This window comes from Salvelinus sp. IW2-2015, unplaced genomic scaffold, assembly GCF_002910315.2.
Source record: "Salvelinus sp. IW2-2015 unplaced genomic scaffold, ASM291031v2 Un_scaffold4611, whole genome shotgun sequence".
Taxonomy (NCBI): domain Eukaryota; kingdom Metazoa; phylum Chordata; class Actinopteri; order Salmoniformes; family Salmonidae; genus Salvelinus; species Salvelinus sp. IW2-2015.
Window position 1 is genome coordinate 4,511 of NW_019945881.1, and position 13,171 is coordinate 17,681.

At 42.1% G+C, this 13,171-nt stretch overlaps 1 pseudogene; it reads right to left on the bottom strand.

Annotated features, from left to right (window-relative positions):
* Positions 1 to 12,055: 12,055 nt before the first annotated feature.
* LOC112077483 (coagulation factor XIII A chain-like) overlaps positions 12,056 to 13,171 on the bottom strand; it is a 39,707-nt pseudogene continuing 38,591 nt past the window's right edge.

The window sequence follows — 13,171 nt, forward strand, 5'->3', positions numbered from 1 at the left end:
CGTATTTGTATTTGTATATGTATTGTTATTATTGTTGAGTAAATTGCTTACATTACTCATATCTGCTGTCCTGCGCCTGACTCATCTACACCAGCTACACACAGATGCTTTACACACACACACACATCAAAAGTTTGGNCTGATACTTGTTAAGAGTGCTATATGTGCAGTATGTTCTTCACACATATTGGAGTGAGAATCTGACAACCTTCACAGAGATAATAGCACACACACTTTTTGACTGTGACACAATGTACAGATAATTGATTGATAGGAGTACACATCAACATTAAGCTGCTAAAAAACTAAAAATATGTTTAAAGTGGGAATAAGCATTGGTCTGAAGCCAAAAAAAGAAAGGAAATTCACATGAGCACCACAATGCCTATTCCACCCATGCTCTACCAAGGTTTACCAGCACACAGCTTTGACCTACTGGAGTAGCTACACTCTTAGAAAAAAAGGTGCTATCTAGAACCTAATAGGGTTATTCTGCTGTTCCCATAGGAGAACACTTTGAAGAACCCTTTTGGTTCCAGGTAGAACCCTTTGGGTTCAAGTAGAGGGTTCTAATAATGAAACCCAAAAGGGTTGTACCTGGAACCAAAAAAGGCTATACCTGGAACCAAAAAGGGTTCTCCGATGGGGACAGCTGAAGACCCCTTTTGGAACCATTTTTTCTAAGAGTGTATGTTTGTATTGTACTGTAGGCAGCTTGCTTATGATTCAAACCTTTTCAAACAGCCTAATTCACCCTCTTAGAGGATGTGCTTCCACAATAATGTGATTTGTACCGCATACCACATTCGATTTTTCACACACCAGAGTAAGACACTACACTACATTTTCATGTTTTTTTTTATGGAAGCAAGCTTTGCTTTTATACTTACAAGACCATTAGGCTTGATTGAGTGGTTTGTCTTGTAGTAATGTGGCGCYTGCTTGTATTTCCTTAAACCTTTATTTTAGCAATAAATGTCAATGAAAAAAACAGCAACATAATAACATCCTTTTTTGGTCAGTACTGTAGGTGCCCAACAGGTGGTGGTGTGTTGGACACAGTAGCTCAGATAGATAGAGCCTGTCTGCATTCCTGATTTCAGTAACTGTTAGCCTCCCTGTGTAATATTGACGTAAGCTCAGAACCACTTGTGTTTCAAACATGGTGCTATTTTATCAATTGCTGTGCCATAAAGATTGCAAAATAGTTAGATTAGATTTTTTATGTACTGATTCCATCGAACATGGTTTATGAGCTGATACACAATACGATGCCAGATTCAGAACTTAGAATTTTCCACTTTAAACTATTATACAAAATTCTTCCAACCAATGTTATATTTACATATAACAACACATACGCACACACACTGTCACGACTTCCGCCAAAGTCGGTCCCTCTCCTTGTTCGGGCGGTGTTCGGCGGTCGACGTCACCGCCTTCTAGCCATCGCCGATCCACTTTTCATTTTCCATTTGTTTTGTCTTTGTCTTACACACCTGGTTTCAATCCCCCAATTACTTGTTCATTATTTAACCCTCTGTTCCCCCATGTTTGTTTGTGAGTGATTGTTTATTGTATTGAGGTCAGTATTTGTGGCCTTGGTTTTATTTGACGTGTATTGTTATTATTGTTGAGTAAATTGCTTACATTACTCATATCTGCTGTCCTGCGCCTGACTCATCTACACCAGCTACACACAGAACGCTTCAACACACACACCACACACACACACACACACACACACAACACACCACACACACACACAAAACACACACACACACACAACACACACACAACACACACACACACACACACACACACACACAACACACACACCACACACACACCACACACACACACACACACACACACACACACACACACATAAAAAGTTTGGACACACCTACTCATTCAAGGGTTTATCTGTATTTTTACTATTTCTCATGGTAGAATACTTGTGAAGACATCAAAACTATGAAATAACACATATGGAATCCTTCTGGTCAAATAGCCTTTATACAGCCTGGAGGTGTGTTTTGGGTCATTGTCCTGTTGAAATAAAATAGTCCCACTAAGAGCAAACCAGATGGGATGGCGTATCGCTGCAGAATGCTGTGGTACCATGCTGGTTAAGTGTCACGCAAACCACCATCACACTCCCTCCATGCTTCACGGTGGGAACCACACAGGTGGAGATCATCCGTTCACCTACTCTGCGTCTCACAAAGACCCGGCGGATAGAACCAAAAATCTTACATTAAGACTCATCGGAGCAAAGGACAGATTTCCACCGGTCTAATGTCCATTGCTCGTGTTTCTTGGCCCAAGCAATCTCTTCTTATTATTGGTGTCCTTTTAGTAGGTTTCTGTGCAGCAATTCGACTCTGTTTGTTATTTATGTAACCTCGTCCCCAGACTGGAATGTCTGCTAAGACTATTATTTGTGCCTCGGTCTACTGCGTAGGCATAGGCCTTCTGTGCAATATCTAGAAAATGTGTTAATCAGCCCATTTAACATTATATGGTTTAATATCTTTCCTCTTATACTGTATAGTAATGTATTGTAGGCCTATGTATGTGACATATCTGCTTTGTTGTTTGAGAATGTGTGTGTCTGTCCAAAAGAAAGATCACACACTCTCCATATCCATTACAGCGCATTGTGTCAATTTAGAACAAAATGTTGCAGTAGAAATGTAATCTCATTATTAATTTGATTCCTGACTACCTACAGTCAAATACAGTCAGGTCCAAATTATTGGTTACCTTGATCAAGATGATAAAAAAAGACAGTATCAAATATATAATACAAATACTGAGTTATATTGTGTGCTCCCCAAAACGGGTAAATTATTTTATACTAATGCAATTGCTCGGAGACAGATGTTTTGTTTAACAAGTCAATAAAAAATATCTCTAAAAAGGTAAGGGTAAAAATGATAAAAATTACCATTACTCCATACAGAATCTTTCCAGATCCGTGATATCCTTCATCTGTGCTTATGGACTGCCCTCTTAAATTCAAACACAGGTTTGTGGCAAGTCTGTGGTCAAAACCCTTTGATTAGCGCTTGGGTTATTGTCTTACTGGAAGCTCCACTTGCAGCTAGTGTCAGCCTCCTGCCAGAGGCAACCAGGTTTTGGTTAAAATGTCCTGGTACTTGTTTCAGGAGGAATCCCTAGAGAGGAAGGAGGACACACGCAGGAGCATATTTGTTGATGGTAGTGAGCTAATTGCGGTTATGCATATACATTGGCTTCACTCAGGTCACACAGGTAGGAAAGAGAAGCACACGCATGTAGGAAGAAGGACGCATGCGCAGGGAGAGGAAGAATATATTGGAGACCCCTTCCCTGTGTTGATGTATAATAAGCTACTGGGCCTTAGCAGCTGCTGGCGTCTCTCAGGTTAGGCATGAGGACGGCCGCGCGGAGAAAAGGAGGAGTGATTTAATTCATTAATAGGTAAAAGATGTACAAAGTACATGAAGAGAAGGAAGAAGCCAAGGAGGAAGAAAGAGCATCTTGAAGACTTATTAACCTGGTTGATATGTACAGTAGTGAGCTACTTGTGCCTTAGAGCTGCGTGGCGTACACAGGTAAGAAGGAGGAGGCTTGCGAAGGTAGGAAAGAGACACACGCGTACACTCTTAGAAAAAAAGGAGTTGCAAAAGGGTTCTTTGCAGAGGAGTAGGGTTCCACCAAGAACTGATCATAAGAACCCTTTTGGATGATGGGTTCTTTCGAGTGCAAATGGTTCTACTTAAAATCTTTAACATCATAAGAACTGTTTTGGAAAAAAAAGGGTTATTTTGTAATATTGTGTTTTTGTAATGTACGATTGTTGTATACAATTTTATGCTACACTAAGAATAAATAAATACCGTTTCTAACTAATCCATCTGGTGGATTTATTGCCCTGTTTGCGAGATGGTTGTCCAGTTTAGATTCAGGTAGTCATCAAGTATATCAATCTTCCCTCGCTGGCAGTTATTTCTGAATGTAGGGTTGCGGGGTGATTAACAATTTCCATTTAGGAATCCTAACTCTGACTAGATTCTAATAGAAGCACATCACTTTGCAAGCCAGCATAATGTAATTTACAAGCCCTGTAAACCAGGAGATTCCCAACACCACTGTGTTAGGGTATAACTAGGCCCTCCAAGAAAGGCCTGATGATATATGTAATATATTGTCTTAAATAATAACATTTTAAAGGCTAATAAGGCTGGTGGAACCATTCATAGAGGGTTCTAGGAAGAACCATTCGCTCCCTCGACAGCATTTACTCTACTACATTGTCATTTTAGTTGTGTTACTGTTCTGCCTTTGTTCCTGTAGCTGTGCTGTCATAGCGTATGTGCTAGGTATGATGTGTAATATGTACTTGATTTCTATCCCTGCTGCCATTAATAACTCCATCTTTCTTTTTTCTGCTTCATCCCCACTACATGAGGGGTCCTGATCCCCTCTATCTAGCATCAGGCTGTCTGAAGTCAACCCCTACCTGCTCGGATTGGTGTCCCCTGACACCTGCCCTTAGTCCTACTTCTGTACCTTTCCCACCCAGGGCCCGGTTTCCTGATAGCAATACATTACAAGTGTTTTAAAGATGCATCGTTCATACAACGGCCGAATACGTAACATGAATTTACCAAAACATCACGCAGAGAGAATGTTCAATCYGGGGCCAATTCAGACTTCAGAAATRTCTGCCTTTTATACACATTTTGATTTAAGAACTTASCAGTATTTGGTGTTCAGAATTACCGTATGTAGGCACACAGCGTACTCTTTGGGTGTGGCTCCCTTGTGTGCACTGAATACATTTRWTTCATCCACCGAACCTTCCTACTTGTTGGCCAACATATTTTCTCATGGAGTTTTCATTCAATAAGGGTTTCAGTACATTTCAGTACATTTATCAAAAGCAATCCCTTTAAATATGGTGCACTTTCAATGTATATTTTCTCAGACTCACTAGAATACATAGAGAGAACGGTTTCTGAGTAGGGATTAGTGAAGAAAGCTATCTAACTATGCATATMCGTGTCRGTTTCYTAGATTAAAAAAATACTCTGATTATTTAGGGTTATGAAAAGTTTTTCCAAGTCTACTGTGTAAAGTGTTAAATGTAWCCTTGCCTTACATAAAGATTACAGAATAAATGATTGCAGAAGAGCACTAATCAAACYAACAAATAATAGGTTTTATTCAGAGACTCCTGTGTTGTCTTGGATGTGTGTTTAGGGTCATTYTCCTGTTAGAAGGTGAACCTTCGCCCCAGTCTAAGGTCCTGAGCGCTCTAGAAACYAATTTCATCAAGGATCACTCTGCACTTTGCTCCCTTCATCTTTGATTTGATACTGACTAGTCTCCCTGTCCTGCCTGAAAGCATCTTCACAGCATGATGCTTCACCAGCATGCTTCACAGTAGGGATGGTGCAGGTTTCCTCCAGACGTGACGCTTGGCATTCAGGCCAAAGAGATCAATCTTGGTTTCATCAGACCAGAGAATCTTGTTTCTCTTCTGGAAGGTTTCCCATCTCCACAGATGAACTCTGGAGCTCTGTCAGAGTGACCATTGGGTTCTAGGTCACCTCCTTGTCCATGGCCTTCTCCCGATTGCTCAGTTTGGCCGGGCAGCCAGCTCTAGGAAGAGTCTTGGTGGGTCCAAACTTCTTCAATTTAAGAATGATGGAGGCCACTGTGTTCTTGGGGACTTCAATGTCCAGAAATGTTTTGGTACCCTTCCCCCAGAGCTGTGCTTCAACACAACCTGTCTCGGAGCTCTATGGACAATTTCTTCAACCTCATGGTTGGTTTTTGCTCTGACATGCACTGTCAACTGTGGGACCAATATATAGACAGGTGTGTGCCTTTTCAAGTCATGTCCAATAAATGGAATTTAAATCAGGTGTTCTCCAATCAAGTTGTGGAAGAATCTCAAGGATGATCAATGGAAACAGGATGCACCTGAGCTCAATTTTGAGTCTCATAGCAACAGGGTCTGAATACTTACAGTTGAAGTAGAAGTTTAATACACCTTAGCCAAATACATTTAAACTCAGTTTTCATAATTCCTGACATTTAATCATAGTAAAAATTCCCTTCTTAGATTCTGTTAAGATCACCACCAAAAGAATGTGAAATGTAAGAATAATAGTACAGAGAGTGATTTATTTCAGCTTTTTCTTTCTTTCTTTACATTCCCAGTGGGTCAGAAGTTTAACATACACTCAATTAGTATTTGGTAGCATTGCCTTAAAATTGTTTAACTTGGGTCAAACATTTCAGGTAGCCTTCACAAGCTTCCCACAATAAGTTGGGTGAATTTTGGCCCATTCCTCATGACAGAGCTGGTGTAACTGAGTCAGGTTTGTAGGCCTCCTTGCTCGCACACGCTTTTTTAGATTCTGCCCACAAATGTTCTCTAGGATTGAGGTCAGGGCTTTGTGATGAACACTCCAATACCTTGACTTTGTTGTCCTTAAACCATTTTGCCACAACTTTGGAAGTATGCTTGGGGTCATTGTCCATTTGGAAGACCCATTTGCGTCCAGCTTTAACTTCCTGACTGATGTCTTGAGATGTTGCTTCAATATATACACATATTTTTTCTTCCTCATGATGCCATTTATTTTGTGAAGTGCCCCGGTCCCTCCTGCAGCAAAGCAGCCCTACAAGATGATGCTGCCCCCCTGGTGCTTCACGGTTGGGATGGTGTTTTCAGCTTGCAAGCCTCCCCCTTTTTTTCTCCAAACGTAACAATGGTCATTATGGCCGAACAGTTCTATTTTTGTTTCATCAGACCAGAGGACATTTCTCCAAAAAGTATGATCTTTGTCCCCATGTGCGTTGCAAACCGTAATCTGGCTTTTTTTATGGCGGTTTTGGAGCAGTGGCTACTTCCTTGCTGAGCGGCCTTTCGGGTTATGTCGATACAGGACTCGTTTTGCTGTGGATATAGATAATTTGTACCTGTTTCCTCCAGCATCTTCACAAGGTCCTTTGTTGTTGTTCTGGATTGATTTGGACTTTTTGCACCAAAGTACGTTCATCTCTAGGAGACAGAACGTGTCTCCTTCCTGAGAGCTATGATGGCTGCGTGGGCCCATGGTGTTTATACCTGCGTGCTATTGTTTGTACAGATGAAAGTGGTACCTTCAGGCATTTGGAAATTGCTCCCAAGGATGAACCAGACTTGTGGCGGTCTACAATTTCTTTTTCTGAGGTCTTGACTGATTTCTTTTGATTTTCCCATGATGTCAAGCAAAGAGGCACTGAGTACACCTCCAATTGAGGTAGGTACACCTCCAATTGATTCAAATGATGTCAATAAGCCTATCAGAAGCTTCTAAAGCCATGGATTTTCCAAGCTGTTTAAAGGCACAGTCAACTTAGTGAATGTTAACTTCTGCCACACTGGAATTGTGATACATTGAATTATAAGTGAATAATCTGTCTGTAAACAATTGTTGGAAAAATGACTTTGTATCATGCACAAAGTAGATGTCCTAACCTACTTGCCAAAACTATAGTTTGTTAACAAGAAATTTGTGGAGTGGTTGAAAAACAAGTTTTATTGACTCCAACCTAAGTGCATGTAAACTTTCGACTTCAACTGTATGTAAATAAAGTATTTCTGTTTATTTAATATTTATACATTTCTCGCTGAAGGTCCGGGCTGCGGACCGTCGCTGGGACGTCCTCCGGAGGCTCGGGGACCGTCGCTGGAGTTCTCCGGACTGGGGACCGTCGCTGGAGTCTCGGGCTGGGGACCGTCGCTGGAGGCTCCGGACTTGGGGACCGTCGCTGCTGGATGGCTCCTTTCCCTGGATCGTCACTGCAGGCTTCATCCATGGATCATCACTGCAGGCTCCGGCCATGGATCATCACTGGAGGCTTCGGGCCATGGATCATCACTGGAGGCTTCGTGCCATGGATCATCATTGGAGGCTTCGTGCCATGGATCATCACTGGAGGCTTCGTGCCATGGATTATCACTGGAGGCTTCGTGCCATGGATTATCACTGGAGGCTTCGGGCCATGGATCATCACAGGAGGCTTTGTACGTGGAGCCGGAACAGGTCTCACCAGACTGAGGAGAGTACTGGCAGCCTAGTGAGTGGAGCTGCCACAACACTCCTGGCTGGATTCCCACTTTAGCTCGGTGAGTGTGGAGAGCTGGCACAGGACGCACTGGGCTATGAAGGCGCACTGGAGGCATAGTGCGTAGAGCCGGCGCAAGACACACTGGACRGTGGAGGCGCACCGGAGGTCTGGAGCGCAGAACTGGCACAACGCGTCCTGGCTGAATACCTCCTGTAGCACGGCAAGTGCGGGGAGCTGGCACAGGCTGCACTGGGTGGTGCTGGRGAACTGGGGATACCGTGCGTAGAGCTGGCACAGGATATCCTGGACCGAGGAGACGCACTGGAGACCAGGACCGCTGAGCTGGCACAATCCGTCCTGGCTGGATGCCCACTCTAGCACGGCAACTGCGAGGAGCTGGCACAGAGCGCACCGGGCTGTGAGTGCGCACTGGAGACACAGTGCGCATCACCGCATAACACGGTGCCTGACCAGTCACACTCTCCCGACGGTAAGCACGGGGAGTTGGCTCAGGTCTAAAACCTGACTCCGCCAATCTCCCCGTGTTCCCCCCCAAAACATTTTTGGGGGCTGCCTCTCGTGCTTGCTCCGTTGCTCTAATTCCTCGTATCGTCGCCGTTCTGCTTTCGCTGCCTCCATCTGCTACCTTGAACGGCGATACTCTCCTACCCGCGTCCAGGGTCCTTCTCCATTCATGATCTCCTCCCATGTCCACTCATCCTGGCCACGCTGCTGGGTCCGTTTTTGGTGGGATCTTCTGTTACGGCTCTCGTTTGTGGTAGCTAGAGTGGAAGCGTGGAAAATATTCATGAACACTCAAACAAAATAAGTCAAAAAACAAAAGCAAACAGTTCTGTCAGTCAAAAAAACACTAAACAGAAAACAAGATCCCACAAAACCCAAAAGGAAAATGACAATTTATATATAATCCCCAATCAGAGACAACGATAGACAGCTGCCTCTGATTGGGAACCATACTCAGCCAAAAACACAAAGAAATAGAAAACATAGATTTTCCCACCCGAGTCACACACTGACCTAACCAAACATAGAGAATAATAKGGATCTCTAAGGTCAGGGCGATACACTTARTTGAATMAATAGTTACATTTTTTGTTCTTCCTCAAATTCATTTACAGTGGTTAATATGGAACCTGTGTCTAGTTGATGGTCTGAATGTTTTTTAGCACTATGTTCAAGCCCGTTGTTTTGGTCATAAAAAAGTTGGAGTGTTTGTAATGTGTTTTAGAATTTTTTCATGAAATGGGACCAGTGAACATAACAAGGATATTGGCAGTCCCACTCKATCCGGAAATGTTTTAAAATACTAAATGATACAAAAAAAWMTAATGGTGTGACAACAGTATTGATTTTGAAAATGATTTTATTGTTAATCAAAAGCAGTGCACAGCTGAAATGTTATAAACAGTTAATGGCAGTGAATTAAAATGTTTCGTTTGATGCAAAGCCAAAAATGATGGTTTTCRAATATTACTGGTTATACAAAAAACTATCAAACAAAATWACTGAGGAATGGTGCCCACATACGGCTTTACATTGTGACTTTTTCTTTTTTACGTTATACAATTAAATTCTTTATATATGCATAATAGGTGGGTGATGTGCAATGTTTTGGCAACCAAAATCCCAGTCTAAAGAATATTTTTTTACGTTGTTTCCCAAATACGCATAGCTTCTGTAAATGCAGCACCTTTTCTGCTGATTAAAATCTACTGCAGATATCACTGGACCGTTGATTAGATTGAAGGTCATGATTGTATGAGAAATTTACAGTCAGCAAAGGTTTGTATTTTCGAAAATAACAGAAACCGAATCTGAGTCGGCTGATTCGAAACCAAATGAAATCCCTGAGATATAAATGTAATCTAATTAGAATGCATAAAAAACTATATCCATCATATTCATATAGATCATAACTTTTTGAACGTTTTTCGTCCATGAGAGTCTTTGGTAAACACTAGTGAAGGGTTAACTTTTATAAAAAACTAGGTCAACAACTGCAAGTATTACACAGGATGTTTAGAGTCGACATGCAGTTTAAGTGATTGATACTGTGACATATCAGAGGTCACAGCGTCTAAGGCACTGCATCTCGGTGCAAGAGGCATCACTACAGTCCCTGGTTCGTATCCAGGCTGTATCACATCTGCCCGTGATTGGGAGTCCCATTCGGCGGCGGCACAATTGGCCCAGCGTCATCCGGGTTTGGCCGGGGTAGGCCGTCATTGTAAATAAAAATGTGTTCTTAATAACTTGCCTAGTTAAATAAAGTCAGCTTGTGGCATATATGGCTAATGAATGTGTGATGAAGTCCTTATGTGCCCTTCAACTTTAAGTGTCACCAATGCCTGAAAATACATTGATTTGATTGATATTTGGCAATGCAGAAGAAATAATAAGATAAACTGATGCGCTTATTGCGATTGGCCTCAACTCCTAGCCCCTAGCCTTCTGTAAAAACTTATCGATGTAAGCAATCCCTTACAGAGAAATCACATACAATTTCACATGTGATAACATCTGTGACAACATGTAAAAACAACATCTGATAACATGAAACTACACATGGGAAAACATGATCTCGTGAAATAAATCTACAACATGGGGATGCAAAATGTCTACATATGATACCATGAAACTACACATTTGAGAGTTGGATTTTCCTATGTGAACGTTTTCACACATGAGAAATAAATTCCACATGTGAGGTGAAAGTATGTTATTCTCCTCATATGTGAAAAGGTGGTGTTAACATGTGAACTCTACATTGAATACATGTGAACATGTGTCATATGTGAACAACTGACCACAGTCTCTTTCTTTTTTTTTATGTGAACATTTCAGCTCAAACATGTTGAAAACAGCTACTTCACATGTGAAAATGTGATTCTGCATGTATTTTTGTTGCAAGGGAATCAAATGATATGTGGGTTTTAAAGGAAATGGTACACTATTCAGCTAAAATAGTTACAAAATATTTAATCAATGACAACATGATTCCATTTGACATGATCACTTAGTAGTGACTTTTCAATATGACCCCACCTGGGATTAGAATGTACAACCTCTGGGTTACGCTGATCTTTCTGCTGCCCATCAAAGTCTATAGCATTCCTCTACAACATTCATTACCTATAATACCTGTCTGCACTTAGCAAAAAGAGTGCCATCTGCACTTCTATTTTAGTTAATCTGATTATTCTCCTCACCATATATTTCATACAGTTATTTCAGAATAAGTATAGTTTTTCTGAATAGTTGTCTACTAGTTTGTGGTGGATATTATTCTGTTTTAATGTTACTCCTGAATCACTACGATAACTATAATGTTTTTATAATAGTGTATTTAAAAAAAGCTAATATTTACTTGACTTAAACCCAAAGTGTAGGAATACAGGTTTCAATCTGTAATTGACACCGACTTGATGGTGTAAGCAGGAAGGTCGGGATGCCGTGAACCAAGAGTTTTGTGAGTTCAAAACCCAGCTGAGGACATGTTGAATAATAATTACTGTATAAATATACATACACAATGTAATCATTGTGTGTCAAACTATGTGCTTTGAAAACACTGTATGTTAAAAGCACTGTTGTTGTATCCTAACGACTCAATTTTGTTTGCAGGGCATCATCTGTGGAATCTCATTTGAAAAATATTCACGTGAAAGGTTATGTGATCACATGTAAAATCCAACATGTAAACTTCAGTGTTCCAAAAAAACATGGTTTCACATGATTTCTCAGGTGGAAATTTCACCTGTGAATCATGTGTTTTTTTCCGTAAGGGTATGTTATTTGCTCGCCCTCACCCTCTCATAGGCTTAGACGGAATTGCTTATCCAGCAATACAAATTCCTTTCAAATCTACACAAGAGCATCTATTCGTCCATGGTTCTCTGGTCGGATGGCAGGCCGATTAGCAGGTGGGAAGGACTTCCTGCCTGGCAATGCTCAGGCTGGACGTAGATGGCCCCAATTGCCCTTGCACATTCCCAAGGACCGAGCAGTCCAGAACAGCATAGATCATTGTATTTCCCAGACCTCGTAGGGACACAGGACTCTATCCAGGTGGATGGAGGCGCCGGTAGAGATTCTCCACTCCACCAAACACGCACGCACGCACGCGCACGCACGCACGCACGCACGCACGCACGCAACGCACGCACTACGCACGCACGCACGCACGCACGCACGCTGCACGCACGCACGCGACGCACGCACGCACTGCACGCACGCACGCACGCACGCACGCACGCCGCACGCACGCACGCACGCACGCACGCCACACAGCGCGCAACACACACACACACACCACACACACACACAACACACACACACACACACACACACCACACACACACACACAACCACACACACACACACCACACCACACACACACACACACACACACACACACACAAGAGATTGGCCATACTAAACAGACATTGGATCTGTGAATGTGAATGTGAGACTAATGTAAGTGTGAACATTCATTCATGATGTGAGGTCTTGGAGTTGTAAATCCTCTTACCTGTACAACCTTCCCGGTTATGACAAAAAAATTAGGCCCTGCATGGCCATCCTCACGTCATGCAGGCTGAATGGGAACGGGTTGGTGAACTCCACCTTGACATATTACCTCCTGGTTCACCTTCGCTGCGTCCACATGATCTGTTCCAATAGAGAATAGTTCCATTCACAACAATCTATGGTGATATAAGAAAATATAATAATCTAGAGATTATCAACTCCCCTGCGTTGGGGAGCATGGATGTTTTCGTCGGAATGGTCTGGCTTTGAGATCAAGGAGCTCGCGAGAGAAACGACGATTGCAGCACTTATCCAGTCGGCAGCACAAATACGGCTGTAATTGGGTACTTTACACTACTACATTAGCTCTTGGGAGTGGAAATGACTAAAATATGTTCACATATGACTATTGGTTTAGTTGAGAACATCTTTTCCAAAGATATTCCCTCAAACTTACAAAATACAGTTTTCCTTTACCCATGTCAACAGTCTGATGGACAGA